Source organism: Artemia franciscana, chromosome 1, assembly GCF_032884065.1.
Source record: "Artemia franciscana chromosome 1, ASM3288406v1, whole genome shotgun sequence".
NCBI lineage: Eukaryota > Metazoa > Arthropoda > Branchiopoda > Anostraca > Artemiidae > Artemia > Artemia franciscana.
Window position 1 is genome coordinate 9,959,572 of NC_088863.1, and position 19,335 is coordinate 9,978,906.

The 19,335-nt window shown below is 34.8% G+C and overlaps 1 protein-coding gene across 3 annotated transcripts in view; it reads right to left on the reverse strand.

Moving 5' to 3' along the window:
• Positions 1 to 4,760: 4,760 nt before the first annotated feature.
• The window catches only part of LOC136025399 (uncharacterized), a 597,112-nt gene continuing 582,537 nt past the window's right edge, over positions 4,761 to 19,335 (reverse strand). For all 3 annotated transcript variants that reach the window (XR_010617086.1, XR_010617084.1, XR_010617087.1), the window contains 2 exons: positions 11,863 to 11,966; positions 4,761 to 4,812 (listed from right to left, as the gene is read on the reverse strand). The gene's annotated coding sequence lies outside the window, so the exon portion shown is untranslated. The remainder of the gene's footprint in view (positions 4,813 to 11,862; positions 11,967 to 19,335) is intronic.

A 19,335-nucleotide genomic window follows, 5' to 3' on the forward strand; every position in this document is an offset into this window, starting at 1 on the left:
CTACGGATCTTTTCTGAAGCATACAACCTAAATATAAGAATGGCATTGCTATATGGGAGGGAGGTGTGTCCTTAAAATTGTGGGTGGAGGGGTACACGGTGCACCTTTTATATGTATTTTTCGAAAATGAGTTACATATTGGGGAAATCATGTTTATCGAAGTACACAAATATGTACTGAAATATTCATATAAAATGTTTAGGAAACTTTATTTCGTCTTACAAGAAAGTTGTTAAAGACAAAAAAAAGATTCCTTCAAGCAAATAGGCAGTTGTTATCGACAATAGCCGTGAGCCAGGGGAGCCTACGGCTCAACAAATTCCCGCGTAACATCTGAATCTGAGATGCATGGTCCTGATGGCACTGGTTCTGGTGGTGCCAAAAGCACCTACCGCAAGAAGACAGTTGATAATGAAACTGGACTATAAGGAAGAGTGTCGTTAAAGAAACTTGATAAAATTTGTTAAGCGTGAGATCTAATAAGGTGGTGCGCCTATAAAATTATTAATTATGTCAATATCTGACTATTTTTGCTTTGAAAATGGCTTTTTAGCGTGTCTTTATAGCAAACACTGAAAAGCTGTCTTTATAGCTGAAATTTAAAACGGAACTGAAAACATGTCTTTATCGCAAAAACTGAAAACCTGGAAACAGAACTGAAAACATGTCTGTAGCAAAAACTGAAAAACCTGATAATAACAGATCCCTCCCTCCCCCTTAGATTCGAAAAATAGTACACCTCTAAATACCTATGAATTGACGCACTGATTACCTCCATCTTTTGGTTCTTTCTGTTTAATTAACCTATAATAGACAACCACCCTGGATTTTTTTTTTCCAATTTCTTTTACCTTAGCCCCATCACCTTTTCAATCTAGCATTGTGACTAACTTCTTCGTTTTGTCTTTTTTTTTTTTTTACACCTCCAACATGTGACTACATCCTCGTTTTTCAAGATAAATAAAAAATAATTTCCGAATAAGAAATTTTTCAAAGAAAATTAAAGGCCATGTTAAACTTAAGATCAGTAGAAATAAAAATCTTTTATAATTCAAATCCAAAACGACCATAAATTACTATTAAAGATTAAATGAAACCAAAAACGAATAAAATTAAATAAACAATCGTAGCAAACAAACATACACTGGGTACTAATTTAAATGAATAAATTAGCCATAAAACAAGTAAAACTTAAATTGAGTATGCAAATTAAGCTTAAAACGAACATAAATAACTACAAACAACTGTTTTGCTGCTGTACAAGGCCTATTGGGTCATTGTCACTTTACTAAAAACATATTATATTACATTTGTACTTATCTCATCTTTGAAATTTAAAATGAAAATTACAGTGAAATAAAATTTTGAACTGATGAGCTTTCAGCAATAAATATTATTATATGCAAAATATTAAGTTTATTTCTATGAATTCTTTCCAAGACTGTTCAAAACACAGTAGTTTTCAGTAATACTGGAAATTTTGGAAAATTAATGGTATCATTTTGTTGGTTTACAAATGCTTTTTTTTCCTAAAAAAGAAATCCAGAGATCATATTCTTGTTGTACGGACACTATATATGATGTTGCCATCCTTTATCCCATACCTTGGGCTCAGATTTGTTTTGAAGTGATTCTATTCGATTAGGGAAAGAGAGGGGATTTTGTATAATTTACTTTACAGGGAGACGGTGGATAAAAATAATTCCTGGAGAAGAATAAAGCTACAGGGGAGAATATTTTCAAGGACTCAAAAATGGATATTCATGTGACGAGAAAGTGTTTTAAGAGTAACCAGAAAGCTGTCGTTCAATTTCTACAATTGTAGTGAGCAACTGCAAGTGAGGTTATCACCCTCAGCTAATTAAAACCACATTCATATCACGCTACTCAATACAAAAGAAACTCAACTGATGAAGGAAGAAAGGAAAAAAAGAGAAAGAGGAAAAAGACAAGAAGAAGACAGAAAAAATTAACAGCAAATTAATCAGGGAAATGCCTTGAATAGATTGACAACCTGGAACGGGCCTTACATCAAAATTACTTACGAGATAAAAGAAACTTCTTTACCCGTGACTTGAAAGCCGGAAGACTAGGCACATTTTTCACACTCTCGGGCAAAATATTCCAAACATGGGGACCATAATGGCAAATCACAAAAGATGCCCGAGTAGTACTCCTAAAAATTCCGATAATAATTTTACAGCTCTATTCTGAAGTTTTTGTACTCTTTTGAAACATGCTACAAAATTACTTGCCCATATAGAGCATCCGTAGCTAATATATGGACAAAATATAGAAAAATAAATCATTTTTAGAATCTTTTTTGGGACTAGATTTTTAATTCTTCGCATCACCCCAAGGCCTCTGCTTAATTTTTCAGCTATAGCATTTGAATGGTTTTTCCACGACAGGTTTTCATCAATTAAAAACCCCAAATATTTTGTTGTTGCTACTCTTTTTATCACATTTCCTTGAACCATTATCTGATCAGTGCCAACACTTGACGAAAGTCTAGAGAATATCATGAAAAAAGTTTTAGAAAAGTTTAGGGTTAACAAATTTTGTTGAGAAAAAGTTAGAAATTCAGAGACATCATTATGAATTTTATTATACAAAACATCAAGCGAAGGCGCAGCTAGAAAGAGCAAAGTATCATCTGCAAATAGGATGACACCAGCCTTCGACAGGTAATACTTAATTCGATCAATAAAAATGATGAAAAGGAGGGGTCCCAGGATTGACCCTTGTGGGACCCTGCACTCTATTTTCTTTTTTGAAGATAAAAATGAGCCATTCTATACTCTCTGATACCTGTTGTGTAGATATGATGAAAACCACTCAAGGCTTGAACCCCTCACCCCAAGCGAGGCAAGAACTTAAATAAGCCCTCGGTGGTCCACCGTATCGAACGCTTTTCTCATATCCAAAAACACAGCTGCAGGTATAAGACCAGCTTCAAATGCATCATTAATCCAATCAACCAATTTCAGAACTGCCATATCTGTAGATAGCCCTTTTCGGAACCCAAATTGGTTTCCCATTAGAATTTTATTCTTTTCAATATAATAACTTAATGTTAACTCCAATCAAAACCAAAAAACACGGCAGTATTTGTTCTAGTTTTACTACTTCTTATTCACTTCAACATCAAGCCGCCCAAGGTCAACACAGCTACCCCCGCTCCTCCTCCTTCCAAATCTTTTTAAAGCTTCCCTCTTTACAACCTCCCAAAAATTTCCCATTTTCCTTATGACATCTACCAACCCCATTCTTGGGTGACCTAGACGATTGCCTGACAAGGACGATCTTGGACAGTCTGTCACCCTTCATCCAAAAAATATGTCCTAGCGATCTTAACCTTTCTCTCAATATTGTCCTAGACGAAGGGATAGACCCACATTTTTCGTACAGCTTACTGTTTTAGATAGTCTTTCGGGTACCCATAGGCTAATTTTCTCTGGAGAACACTTGTAAATACTCCTTCGTTTTTTAGAGTGCACATGCTTCATAACTATGCTTAACCCCTGTCATCACTTTTGATTTCAATATTTTAATCTTGGCACGCAGACTTATTTTCTTATTCTCCCGAACTTTATTTCAACTTTAAAAAGAAACTCTGGGCCTTGGTTATTCTACTTGTAACATATTAAATGCACCCACCGTCTTTAACAAAGGTAAGTGAAGCTGTTCACTTGATCGATCTTCTTTTTACCAAACGTCACCTCTTCACCTTCACTTAATCCTAATATTTTGCGATTAAGTTTTCTTGAGATTTATTTTCATACTTATTCTTGCACCCTGAACTCATGCAACCTCTAAAAATGCATTCATTTAGCAAACACTTCCATTTAGAATTGTTCTATCATCAGCATAATCGAAGCCTGGAAGAATGTTGCTTTCCTACTGGATTCCATACTCTCTGTAACCTTTGCTGTTTTCCTTAGGAGACCCTTGGTTAACTCCTGATTTAATACGAAACGAAGCCAATAACCTCATTTCCTATCTTAACTGCAGCGTTATCTTTACTTAAACTCGTACATGCAGCATTGCTTGAACAGCAAAGCTGGCTGTCTTCCAACTTGTCCTGTTGCAAATCTACAGCTTTATATTGTCAGATCAGCGGTTTTCTACCGCTCGAGGGATACATCGAGTCCTTGACAAAATTTTATACCACTTCAAACCACTAGAATAGGGTCCACAGTAAAACGATTCTTATTTTAAAATTCCTGAGATGCATGTGATCACTCGATCTCGATCCAACTCTGAATGCTAACCTATATAAAGCTATTTCTTAAAAGTTATAACCAAATCCAAACAATTCATAAAAATATAATCAAGTTTATTTTTGAAGAAAAAAGTCTTGATTTAAAAGAACAAAGTTATTGAGGCCAAAAAGTTTACAAAAGAGTAAAGAAATGTAAAAACACACTGAGTTGGTTCTCCTTTTCGTGAATTCAGCATGATCTGTACAGTGACTGGTGATGGTGGAGGTGAAGTCTCGGTTTGGTGAATTTCTTGGCAAGTCGTGGAAAGCTACCCGGAAGCAAACTGTTTCATCCAAAAGAGGAAATGGAAGCCAGAGGAACAACGTCTTTTTTGAATTATTGTTTAAATATTGAAAATAATTCCCCACCCCCATCATGTATTTGAAAAATATATTACAGTTAAAAAAAAATCATAATAAGCTGCCTTTAGATTATACCCAGTAATTGTGTTTAACTTACTAATCTATAACTCAAATTAAAAGATATAACCCAAACAAGGCGGCGACTGTGCAGATCCTAGTGAAAATTCAATGGGAACCGATTTAACCTGAAATAAAATATTTCAACTTTATAAAATACGAGAAACCAAACACCTCCAACCCTTAGGTGGGACGGAGAAGAGAACACAGAAAAGTGCACCATGCGTTCCCAATTGCTCAATTCAAACCTTGTTCAACCACTATAAAGCCATCTCCTTACAAATAAAATCATGTAGAAGCTCTGACAGCTGTGCTTAAATCTTGCTCGCCGCAGGGCCGTTCCCCTTTATAAAAACTACGATGTTGTTTTGGTATTATATTGACCTTAGATAGCTTTCTTCTTCAAAATGTTGTTAGTTAAAGAAGTAATAGTCATTAAATTTTTTTGGGGGGAGGGGGCAAAGGGGGATACCAATTCCAACCAATCTCCTTGTTTCCTTCTGCGTGCATAGTATACAAAAATCTATCAAAGCCATTTAGCTAATAGAACACATAGTTAGTAATATTATAGAATACAAACAATTACTTACTTAGTAGTTCGATTCAATTAATCGATTCAGAAATCTGAGAAATAATTCTAGTTTATTTGGTTCGAGTCAGTTGATTATTCAGTTCGAGTCATGTGACCTTGTACAAGCTCTTATTTTTGGTAGTTTTAAGTTTTACTTGAGTATTCATTTAAATATTTATATTAATGTTAAGAAGACTAAGGAGCTAAGACTAGGAATAAGAAATGGTGAAAACTTAAAAAAAGTAAAGAATATGGCATTGGACTTTACAGTCCCTACCCTCGCCTTCTCGGACACAGAAATCAGTGGTCACAACAGAAATTTCAGTTTTCATTCCCGGAATAGCGCCAAGATCTTACCGCGCTGATTGGCTGTGGGAGCGCCCGAGGTTAACGCCTAGTCTAAAGATGTGTGTTGAAATCCTTCTATGGGCAAGATACGACTCCGCGCAACTGAGTGTCAATATTGGCTTTGATCGGATTACCCATCAAAAGTTACAAGCCTGAGAAAATTTGCCTTATTTAAGAAAGTAGGGGAAAACACCCTCTAAAAGTCATATAATCTTAACAAAATCACACCATCAGATTCAGCGTATCTGAGAACCCTACTGTAGAGGTTTCAAGCTCCTATCTACAAAAATGTGGAATTTTGTATTTTTTTTTGCCAGAAGGCAGATCACGGATGCGTGTTTATTTGTTTGTTTGTTTTTTTTATTTTTTGCTTTTTTTTCCAGGGGGTGATCGTATCGGCCCAGTGGTCCTATAATCTTGCGAGAGGGCTAATTCTAACGGAAATAAAAAGTTCTAGTGCCCTTTTTCAGTGACCAAAAAAATTGGAGGGCACCTAGGCCCCCTCCCACGCTAATTATTTTCCCAAAGTCACCGGATCAAAATTCTTAGATAGCCATTTTATTCAGCGTAGTCGAAAAACCTTATAACTATGTCTTTGGGGACGACTTACTCCCCCAGAGTCCCCGAGACAAGGGTGCAAGTTACAAACTTTGACCAGTGCTTACATATAGTAATGGTTATTTGGAAGTGTACAGACGTTAACAGGGGGATTTCTTGGTTTGGGTGGGGGGGGGGGGGGGTTGAAAAGAGGAGGATATACAAGGGGAATTTTCCTTGCAGGAATTTGTCATGGGGGAAGAGAATTTCATGAAGGGAGCGCAGGATTTTCTAGTATTATTTAAAAAAATGAAAAAATAAATATGAAAAACTTTTTTCAACTGAAAGTAAGGAGCAGAATTAAAACCACTTAAAACGAATAGAAATTATTACGCATATAATAGGCTCACCTCCTCCTAATACCTCGCTCTTTACGCTTAAGTATTTTTAGTAATTTCAACTATTTATTCTACGGATTTTGTGATTCAGGGGTCATTCTTAAGAAATTGGGACAAAATTTAAGCTTTAATGTAAAAAGCGAGGCACTGACGAAGGGGTGAACCCCCTCATACACGTAATAAAAACATGAGAACACAGAAGTTTGTTACGTAAGCTAATTTATAAGTTACGTATATGTTTTACTAATAAAAACATTCGTAAAAAATTAAAAGTTCTAGTTGCCTTTGTAAGTAACCAAAAAACCGGTGGGCAACTAGCCCTTTTCCCCCGCTCCTTTTTTCTCAAAATCGTTCGATCAAAACTGAGAAAACCATTTAGCCAAAAAAATAAATATGCAAATTTCGTTTTAATTATTCATCTGCAGAGAGCCAAAATCAAAGCATGCATTGATTCAAAAACGTTCAGAAATTAAATAAAAAAAACAGGTTTTTTAAACGGAAAGTAAGGAGCGACATTAAAACTTAAAACGAACAGAAATTACTTAGTATGTGAAAGGGGCTGCTTCCTCATCAACGCCCCGCTCTTTACGCTTAAGTTTTTTACTGTTTTAAAAAGTAGAGTTAAGAGAAAGAGTCAAACTTTAACGTAAAGAGCGGGGCGTTGATGAGGAAGCAGCCCCTTTCACATACTAAGTAATTTCTGTTCGTTTTAAGTTTTAATATCGCTCCTTACTTTCCGTTAAAAAAAACTTGTTTTTTATTTAATATAATGGCAACGATGTATGGTTATGCATGGTAAATCACACAAATAAGATTTCCCATAAAGTCTTGGAATAAATATTTGTCTCAATTTTGCGACGAAAAAATGACCAATTAGTAAAATTAAATTATCATGGCTTAGGTCGTTTTTTTTCGTTAATAATTGCGACACTGAGGATATATTTATTAAATGTCCATTTCTAGAAATATTTGATAAAATCTAGGTAGGTGATTGCTTAAGAATATATCTCCAATATTATTTTTGATTAAATCTTTTTCTCAAATCGACTATGCACGACAAATTGCCAAAATTTAATTATCAAAACTTAGCTCGTTTGTCCATTTTTTTCATGTTAGTAATCACGACAATAAGAGTATGTTCTATAATTTCAGTCTCATTATGGAGTGGGGGGTAACCAATCTAATGTCAAAGGGATACCAAAATATTTAAAAGGAAAAATGAGTAAAAAAAATATTAATAAACTTGCCTTGAAGCTTTTTTTTTACTTTTGATTAATCCAGGAAAGCAAATAAAGATCCAAAGAAAATTCAATTTGACGCTGTTTAATAATTCAGTCAAGGTTGCCTCCGCAGTAAACAAGGAATTTGAATAGATAAGGACACAAATTCGAAATATCAATTTTCTTCTTCTATGAATTTACATTTTTTTTTTCAGACGACGAAGGGATTTACAGGCTCAAATGCAGAAATGAGAATTCTGACAATGAAAGTAAAATCTTATAGGTTTTATTTAAGGCCGACACGTCAATAACGAATAACAAATAACTTTCCTTGATAGTTTTCCTTAATAATCAATACGATAAATTTTTGATTTCCTGGAAAATGCAACTACAAATTTAAAGGGATCACAAAATAAATAAACAAAATAATCTGTGACAATGCAATGTCACTAATTGGTTACACTTCGTCACAAACTGAGAGAAATATTCTTAAAACAATTTTTTGTAAGGTCCACATATTCCATGGAAGCTCTTCAAGCCAATTTTGTGAGCAATCCCAGTCACCTAGCAGGGCGAGTGAGCCGTGAGAGTGCTTCAGGCTCTTGAGCCCCCATGTAAACTCTAAAATTTTGTCTCCACCATCCTCGGGGAATTTCTTATATTTACCACGCAGTTGCCCTATTTCAGCAAATCTTTGCAATTATGATATCCCTCCCACTTATACAAACTTATATCCCTTATACAATCCACTTATATCCCACTTATACAAACTTATATCCCCACTTACACAAACAGAATTATATGAACGTGTATGCACCTTCCCGACATTTGAGACTGTAAATGTATTATAAAACCTAAACAAGATATTAAAAATTACCCCCCCCCCCCGAAAAAATTAATTGGGATATTAATTGGGATATCTGTTGGATTAATTGGGATATTTAGTGTTCCCACCAGGCTGTCTTATTCCAAAACTGAATATCTGTATTTTCCAAGTTTTCAAAGAAATCGCAAGATGGTGATTTTTAATATTTTTGGAACGGGAAAAATAGATTAAAATGCTGAGTTCATATACAGTTCATAAAAAGTGTTCTTCCCACCCTTGTCCATATGCTTCTGCTTGTCGTACGCATTAGGTTTTGTAATTCAAACGTGACCACACTAGCTTTTGGCTTTTAAAGCCGGTGAAAACTGCGTTTACTCCTGTAGACACTCCTGTGCCATTGGAATCACAGTGTTAAGATTCGCAGTAGGGGGAGGGGATCCATCCTTAACTCAAAAATGGATTGTTATGCTGACATTAGTTTTGAAAGAGGACATTTGCACTGAGAAACTTTCCGGAAAGCTAGTCTACAGCACAAGTAAACACAGTTTTGAATTTTAAAAAAAGGAAAAGAAAAGGAGAAAAAGCAAAAAAAAAAATAAGTGCGCCATAACACATATCATTACTAGGACTACTGCTAACAGCCCACTGCAGCACCAGGCCAGGACAAGTTAACACAATTCCACAAGCTCCTACTCCATCCCAATCTATTCAAGGCTTGTGCCCCCCCCCCATGAAGTTTCAGGTTCCTTTAAATCCTACGGTATTACCTCTTCCCACCCAATTCAGGGACGATCTCCTTTTCATTTAGTCCCAGAAAGATGACCAAAAAGACAATATTTGGCATTTTATCACCCTTCATCCGCAAAACATTCCCTAGCCATTTCTACCCTTCTTTCATCATAACCCTAGAAACAAGAGTTGAACCACTTTTTTCGTACAGCTTGTTGTTAGACATACGATCAGTTAAAGGGGTATACAAAACTATCCGTAGACAATGTCCATAAAAACACTCAAGTACCACTGCCTTTCTGAGAGCCCACGTTTCAGAGCTATACCACTGTCATTATCACAGCTTCCAATATTCTAATCTTGGCTCAATACTAATATTCCTTTTACTTTGAAGCTTTTATCAACTATGAAAAAACCCATGGGCCTTGACTCTTCTACTTTTTAAACTTTCACTGCATCTACCATCTTTACCAACAACACTACTCAGGTAAGAGAAGCTATCAACTTGACCCATGATCTTGTTACTCAACATCGCCCTTCACCTTCATTTATTTCTATTTTAGACCACTTATTCGTCTTAACAATAATTTGTAAACCTATTCTTGTACCCTGAACTCTCAAAATCTCCGAAAATTCATTCTTTTCTCTAATATTTTATCTAACACCAAACCAGCTTCTTATTTTAACAGGAATAATATTGTCCTTATAAAAAGTACTAATGACTTTGGTTGATTAATCTGAAGCATGACCCAAGGATAAGGTCTGTACTAAATCTCTTCTATCGGCCTCAAAAGCCTCAAATCTACTCAAAAGCTCTCAAATATATCGGCCTCAAAAGCCTCAATCAAAAGCCTTTTCATAATCTACAAAGCTGAGGATTCATGCACTTTCCGATTATCAATCTAAGAGTGAAAATTGGGCCAACGTGACCTCTCCCCTTTCTAAAGCCACACTGTTATTCTATTTAAATATTATATACAGCATCTCTTAGTTTACTAAGTAATAATGTACTAAGTTATTTACTTCCCTAGAGAAACAAAGCTATTGACTATACAATTACCAAACTCACTGTTATCAGCTTTCTTTTAAAGAGATTTTATTAAAGTATTCCTTAAGTCACTGGGTCCTTCCTCCTTTTCAAAGTCACGCTCAAAATCTATGGTAATTTATCTCACGGAAAAAATGTTTCAAAACCTCATATACCACACCCCCTCCCCTGAGGCTTTATTATATTCAATCCTTTTCGATATATTCAATCCATTGTCTCTAACTCCTCTTCCCAAAATTTATATTCCTTTACTACCAAATTGCCAAACAATTTTGCTTTCTCTTCTATATTACTTCCTGAAAACAACAATTTAACACATTCTCAAAATGTTTGACAATCTCCCTTTCAGGTTTTCCTTATCACTAGTCAAGGCCCAGTCCCTATCTTTCACTGGGACAAATTTTCTCTTAATTTCTAAACATGCAAATACACTATTTTACACTGAACAAATCCGGCTCTATCTTCAAGATCCTTGGCAATTTTATTCATGGCCCCCATTTTATACCTCTTTAGATGATACTTTTCATATGATCTTCTCATTTTCATATGATCTATCACAGAAAAAAATCTTGCACAAACTCCTTTTCTTTTCTAGCAAGCTTAAAGTGTTTTCACTAATATTCCTAGCTGCATTTTAACTTTTGAAAGTTTCTCTCAAATTATCATACTGGAGTCTACCAACATTAGAACCTCCCAGAAGATAGTTACCTTTCCTAATCTTCAGCCTTAGGTTAACTCTGTACACAACTAGATAGTAATCTTTACTTTTAACATCAATAACAGCACAACTATCTTGAATCGATCCTACCAATCTTCGGTTTACAATAACATAATCAGTAAGGTTAGCCACGTTACCATTAGCAGAAAGGAGTTCAGTCCCAGGCATGTGAAACAAATCATGATTCCAACTAACAGAATGTCCCTTTAAATAGCCTATCGATGTGTGTGTGTGTTTATTTTGTGAGGGGAGGGGATTTACATGAACCATGTGTGTCAATGATCAATATTTTTGATAATTAATGGCACGAAAAATGCAAGCTACAAAAAAAGAAAAGATCTCAAGCCTAGATGATTGTCTGAAAAAACTTACCATAAAGTAGATGTTGTAGCTTCCTGTCTCACAGTTTCTGAAGTTAATTAGGTTAACTCTGTACACAACTAGATAGTAATCTTTACTTTTAACATCAATAACAGCACAACTATCTTGAATCGATCCTACCAATCTTCGGTTTACAATAACATAATCAGTAAGGTTAGCCACGTTACCATTAGCAGAAAGGAGTTCAGTCCTAGGCATGTGAAACAAATCATGATTCCAACTAACAGAATGTCCCTTTAAATAGCCTATCGATGTGTGTGTGTGTTTATTTTGTGAGGGGAGGGGATTTACATGAACCATGTGTGTCAATGATCAATATTTTTGATAATTAATGGCACGAAAAATGCAAGCTACAAAAAAAGAAAAGATCTCAAGCCTAGATGATTGTCTGAAAAAACTTACCATAAAGTAGATGTTGTAGCTTCCTGTCTCACAGTTTCTGAATTATTGTCACATTCCACTTCCCAGAGGATACCCTCGTCTTTCTCAAATAAATGCATGAATTCCTAAATGGAAATGAGAATCAAGATTCAAGAAAACAAATATTAATAGAATGTCATCCAGGGTAGATGATATGTTCTGTTAATTTTTCTTAAGAGATTAGCTATTTGTACGCTTAGATTTATTATTTAATTTAAGCCTCTTTGCTTTAGAAGGGATTTGAAATCTCATTAAAATGGAGCTCTTTAATAATTTACTGAGGGGAGTCTTTATGGTCCAAAATGAGCTGAAGTAGAAGGGAGCATGAAGAGCGGCAAATGACTTGAATTGAGAAACGCTTCGTTAGCTATAATTAAATTCGTTGGCTATATTTATTTGCATTATCACAAGAATAAATCCCAATAGGCATTACCGTCTTGACATCATCAATTCAAAGGGGAAGTATTTGTGTGCGTCTTTTACTCCTTAAAATCCTAATTCAAAGCTTACGGTCAAAATTGTTTACAAAGCCCAATTTTTGAGTACGAGGAGCTTTTTTTTGTAAGAAAGGGGAAGCGACTGTTTACCATCGCTGATATGGCTTCTAAAATATGGATATTCGTTACAGGGGGTTGAAATATACAGTTGAGCTAAAGTTCGGGAAGACCCATTTAGCTTTTCTACAAAAGTCTACAAAACGTTAGCATAAGAATACCATGTATTTTTCATAAATTTCAACTGGGAAAGTTTCATTTTGTTCATTTAAATTTTCTTCTTTCCTTTATATCTAGAATCCAAACACTCAACATTTTAGAGGAGGTGGTAGCCAAATTTTCATGGAACTTAGACCCATGACGTAATAACGATGAAAACCACACTGCCTTTCGATTTTACAAGGTCAAGCAACGAGAATATATTTAAAACAGTAAAATTTTATTAATTGAATATCTCGGTACTATATCTAAACGCCGTCATCAGCAGAAAAAAAATTAAAATTATATATAAATAAAAATAAGTAAATAAATAATAATTAAATAAATAAATAAATAAAATAAAGTAAATAAATAAATAATAATTAAATCTATATATATATAAATAAGTTGTCTGTGTGTGTGTGGGTCTGTCTGTCGGGTGACTTCATGTTTGTGTGTCGACTGACGTCATGTTTTCAACTGACGAAATTACAGACCGGGACATCGGGACACAAATGACGACCGGGACACCGGCACATAGGGAATATAAATGACGACACTCAAAGAGAAAGCGACTGGGACAAAAGGAATGTTCGATTAGCAATCACCATCAACAAAGCACCGGGACACAAATGACGACCGGGACACAGGAAGTATAAATGACGACCAGGACATAAGTAAAAAAAAACTAAAAGAACTAAAAAAAAGGTAAAAACTACAAAAAAACTAAAAAGAAAAAAAACTAAAAACTAATAAAAAAAACTAAAAAAGCTAAAAAACTGAAAAAAACTAAAAAAGAAAAAAAATAAAAAAGGAAAAAATGAAAAATAAAGGAGAAAAACAAAACTAAAAAACGAATGTATATAAAGACCGGGACACCGGGATACAAATGACGACCGGGACACAGGGAATATAAATGACGACCGGGACACAGGGACACAACTACAACGGGGACGCCGGGGGGCACAGGGGGATATAAATGACGACTGGGACACAAGGAATATAAATGACGCCCGGGACACTCAAAGAGAAATCACAGACTGGGACACCGGGACACAAATGACGACCGGGACACAGGGAATATAAATGACGACCGGGACACAAGGACAAAACTACAAAGGGGACACCGAGGGGCACAGGGGGATATATAAATGACGATGGCGACACAGGGAATGGTCGATTAGCAATCACCATCAACAAAGCTCAAGGGCAATCATGAGGTATAGATCTGAATACGGATTGTTTTCCCATGGACCATTATATGTTGCATGTTCAAGAGTCGGTAAACCTGACAATCTATTTATATGCACAGACAATGGGACAGCAAAAAATGTTGTATATTCGCAAGTTTTACGTAGTTAAAAACATATATATATATATATATATATATATATATATATATATATATATATATATATATATATATATATATATATATATATATATATATTCACAGGTGGGACATAGGGACACAACTACAATGGCACGTAACTAATATGGCGCCTCCTCCCAAATGACGACCGGGACACAGGGACACAACTACAACGGGGACGCCGGGGGGCACAGGGGGATATAAATGACGACCGGGACACAAGGAATATAAATGACGCCCGGGACACTCAAAGAGAAATCACAGACTGGGACACCGGGACACAAATGACGACCGGGACACAGGGAATATAAATGACGACCGGGACACAGGGACAAAACTACAAAGGAGACGCCGGGGGGCACAGGGGGATATATAAATGACGATGGCGACACAGGGAATGGTCGATTAGCAATCACCATCAACAAAGCTCAAGGGCAATCATGAGGTATAGATCTGAATACGGATTGTTTTCCCATGGACCATTATATGTTGCATGTTCAAGAGTCGGTAAACCTGACAATCTATTTATATGCACAGACAATGGGACAGCAAAAAATGTTGTATATTCGCAAGTTTTACGTAGTTAAAAACATATATATATATATATATATATATATATATATATATATATATATATATATATATATATATATATATATATATATATATATATATATATATATATATTCACAGGTGGGACATAGGGACACAACTACAATGGCGCGTAACGACTTACGTGCACGGGGGGGCTTGGGGGGGGGGGGCGCGAAGCGCCCCCACCAACTAGGTGATGGGGTGGCGCGAAGCGCCACCCCAACAGCTAGTATGTAAATAAAAATATATAAATAAAAAAAATATATTAAAATAAAAATAGACGCACAAAAAATGCGTGACTTCAAAGTTACTTAAAATCAAAACTATAACCAAATTAAAACAGTCTTAACACCATTACTGGAAGCAAGTTAAATTAGGAGTCTAAATATTTGTTTCATTAAATTTCACTGTTTTAAATAATTCCTCGTTACCTTTAATAATAATACCTTTGTTATTTGGTAAATAATGGTAAATAGTGACCTTTGTAAATAATGACCTTTGTAAATAATGACCTTGGTAAATAATACCTTAGTTATTTGTCCCCCTTAGCTGATGTCGTGTGTGGTAATAATTATAGCAGTTTACGCTCATTTAAAGTTCACATGATATTTACGCAGAAACGTCAATTATAGAAGTAACCTGCTTTCCTTAACTGTTTCATTTACCAATAAAAAAAATATAGTTAATGTGTCTACATACAAACAGCATAAGAGAGAAAAAAACAAAACAACAACAACCAACAAGCATTAAGGAAATGCATGCCAGTCACCACCTTGAGCATTGATAAAAAAGACCTTCATCAAGGGTCAAGCACCTTGTAGATAGCATTAGTGAAAAAGCAAGTCATAATAAAGGCTTGATCAGAAATGAAATTGTATTATAAAAAATTTGACAAGATCCCTTGGGTACTAGGTTTCTCCTTAAATAAACTAAAATATGGGAGGACTATGGGTACCTTACAAGAATGGAAACTGGCATAAATGTGGAAAAAAGGCTTCAACGCTATTTAGTATTTAACATTTCTCGGCATTGTTTTTTAAGCTTCGTGTTTTTTTTTGGAAACTATAATCAGACACTTGTTACTACGGTTGAAGTTGAAGGAATTATGCTCTCCTCTGTTTGATACTTATGAGCCTTCTTTGTAAATTCTGGAACTCCAATAACTGATTTCAAAGTCTAAAATCTTGGTGGATTTCTTCCAAGTACTTTGTAATAAGTTGAAGTATCTGCACTTTGTCTTCTGATGTAGTGAGACCACCCAGAATATGATATACACTTGGCTTAACGGTTCTTACACGAATGAATTCCGCTATTTCCTTCCTTTGACTCGCATATCTATCACACTCGAGAAGTTAATGGTCAATAGTTTCTTCAACGTCACAAAATTCACATCTTTCTGAAGCTCCTTCAAACCTTGCTTTATAACATCGAAGCCCAGCATGACCATCGTTTCTACGGTAATTTCACCAATTGCACAAATTGAAAATTCTGCCTTATTATTACACCGAGAAAATGCCAAGAGACGACACACACTAGATGGCATTGGTAAATTTTTCCGATACTAGCACTATTTATTATTCTTACAAGTTACCCATAGCTCTTGGCAACATTCTTAGCGTCTAAAGCACTAAATTTTTGTTCTATATGCATAATTTTTTCCTTAAATATTCTATTGCAAGCTTGGCAGTCCAGTGTTCGAAGCAGTAATGGCCTTAATAATCGTACCCTTTTATGAGACCCCCTACTAAATTATTTGAATAATGGAGACGATGTATTTCATCTGTGAGCTTTGGCTCCAAGACCAAGATACAATTCAGCAAGCTTGGGATGGTCAGAACACTTGATAAATATTCAGGAAAAAACTTTGTCAGGTCGGCCCCACCCTTTATTTTTAGTCTTCTAAGCGTTTTTATTGTTTTTTAAATTTTAACTTTGTTTTTTAAAGTTTTAAATAATTATTAAAATTATGTGTAACTAAAGAATTGCAGTCAATCTGGAAGGCTATTAAATAAAAAAAAGCAAATTTTTTAACTGCAAGTAAGGAGCGACATTAAAATTTTAAACGAACAGAAATTATTCTGTATATGAAAGGGGCTGTCCCCTCCTCAACGCCTCGCTCTTTACGCTAAAGTTTGACTCTTTCTCACATTTATACTAATTAAAGCAATAAAAACTTTAGCTTAAAGAGCGGGGCGTTGAGGAGAGGACAGCCCCTTTCATATACGAAATAATTTCTGTCCAGTTTAAGATTTGATGTCACTCCTTACTTTTTTTAAACAAGTTAAAAAGCTTTTTTTTTTTAATTAACAGTAAAGACGATGCGTCCAAAGACGTGAAGCAGTGGCGTAAATTTCATCAAAATCATGGGAGAGGGGGGGGGGGAATTGAAGCCATTTTATCGAATCAAGTGAAAATGACAGTGAAAACTGAAAAATGAGCCATATAGTAATAAAAAAGGTTATGATACACTAAACTTTTTTCAAATAAAATGACAGTGAAAACTAAAAATGAGCCATATAGTAACAGAAAAGGTCGAGATAAAAGATAAAGATCTGTAAGATCCCACCCTTTGGGGTGAGTAAGCGAATACTAGTGCTTTGAATTATGGTAGCGTATCACTAGTATTCAATGTGCGAATAGGTTCACTTTTCTATCTACTATGGCAACAGTCTATCTGTTCCCTAAGTCCTATTATAAGTCACAATTTCTCAAGACAAGGAATTTTATTTTAGAAGGAGTATGTAAAAAAACAGGTAAAGAAAGATAAAGTGGAAAGAAGTTGAGCTGGAGAGTTCTTTCTCGTTGATGAAAAGTCCTTGCTTGGGCGAAGAAATATAAATCTGGAAAATAAAAAAAACTTACGTCAAATCTTGTAAATACACACAACAGGCTGTCCCTCGTATTAATTGAAAAACTAGTATCCAAGAAAGAATGCTGGTCCAAGAGGAAAAACGATAAGCCAAATATAAGTAGCAGGGTTGTTATATCTATCTGTCGTCCAGAAATTTTGAATCAGAACTCCCCGAATATTGTTCTAACATTCACTTTTAAGGGTCGCCCTCTCCGGTCCGGTTTTGTAATCAATTAAAGCTTTGAGTTTGACTATAGGTTGAAGGTTATCTAACGCTCAAAGTAAATACGGACAGACAAATAAAAATGGGTAAACAAGGGTTTGAAGGTGTCAGCCTGTTGAACTTGATCGTAGGTGAAGGTTACCCGTCTAAAAATAAAACTGGTAAATAATGGGTAAACAAGAATTCGAGGATGTCAGCCTGTCGTAAAATTATATGTCGTATAGCTATGGCGTATAGTGTATGTTATATTATAGAATATAATATAAGGCAATACATAAATAATAGAAAGGGATTTCTCACATACTCCCCAGCTTCGAAAAAGCACGGCTCGGTGCTACACCAACAAGCCGCCTTTGTGTTGTTTAAAACTGTTGTGTGTAATTTTGTATCATCTAGGTATCTACTATACGAGAAGAATCTGAAAAATAGAAGGTATAAAACATTGAACATTAAATACTAAAAATCGGAGTGTCTGGAAAAATAATCTCTATAACACCCTAACCCATTAGGTTTCATGAAATGAAAGAATTCATGAAAAAAAAATGATAAAAACATGACGAAAAAGATTTTTTTTTTTTTATTTTTTTTCACTTTGTCCGAGGGAATTCACTATAGTTTTAGAATAATTATAAGAGAGGTACGGTGTATTAGTAAAGTGATTAAAGATGTCATCACGTTTATCCATTTCTTCCCTTAATATTATTTGCTCTATAAGTTAGTCACTTTGATTTGTGTGTGAACTTATGTCAACTATAGAATTTAAACTTGTGTCGAACAAGAACTCATTACAGAGCATATAATATATGGTTATACAATGATATACCATCACTAAGGCAAAGCTACGAAAAACATTGGTTCTTGTCAATATTAGCATTGACTCGTCAAGGATTAACACTGCACAAATACATAAAGTGAACACTACTGAATCTTTGACAGAACTTAATCTTTGACATAACAAAATCTTTGACATAACAAAATCTTTGACATAACAAAATCTTTGACATAACAAAATCTTTGACAGAACAAAATCTTTGACAGAACAAAATCTTTGACAGAACAAAATCTTTGACAGAACAAAATCTTTGACAGAACAAAATCTTTGACAGAACAAAATCTTTGACAGAACAAAATCTTTGACAGAACAAAATCTTTGACAGAACAAAATCTTTAACAGAACAAAATCTTTAACAGAACAAAATCTTTAACAGAACAAAATCTTTAACAGAACAAAATCTTTGACAAAACAAAATTCTTTCACAAGGAACATCAAGAAATAATTGAATTAGATGATAAAAAATCTGTTTATCCCTTGTTTCCTTTTTTTCTTTTTTTTCCTTGGATCGCCGGAGTTATCATTCTTTTTTCTTTTTTTCTCCAGTCTTGTTTTTTTTTTCCAAGCGTTCTCCTTTTTTTTCAGTGTCTTCTTTTTTTCAAGGGTTCTTTTTTTTCTTTTCTTTAAAATCGGTACACTACACAAATTTTACTAACGTTAGCGGTTATTCGAAGCTGAATTTTAAATGAATCTCCCTGGTGCAATACCCCAAATATCTTTACTGATATGAACTTTTCGTAAGAGCTTGAAATACCTCGGTAAAAAAATTTATTCTACGAATATACTTCTTTTAGTCTAGTTATGAAAATTCCCGATTGTGGTATATTTATACTTACGTAGTATTCGTCAGTGTTGACCCCTTTGTTATGTCATATAAGCTCGACCTGCCTG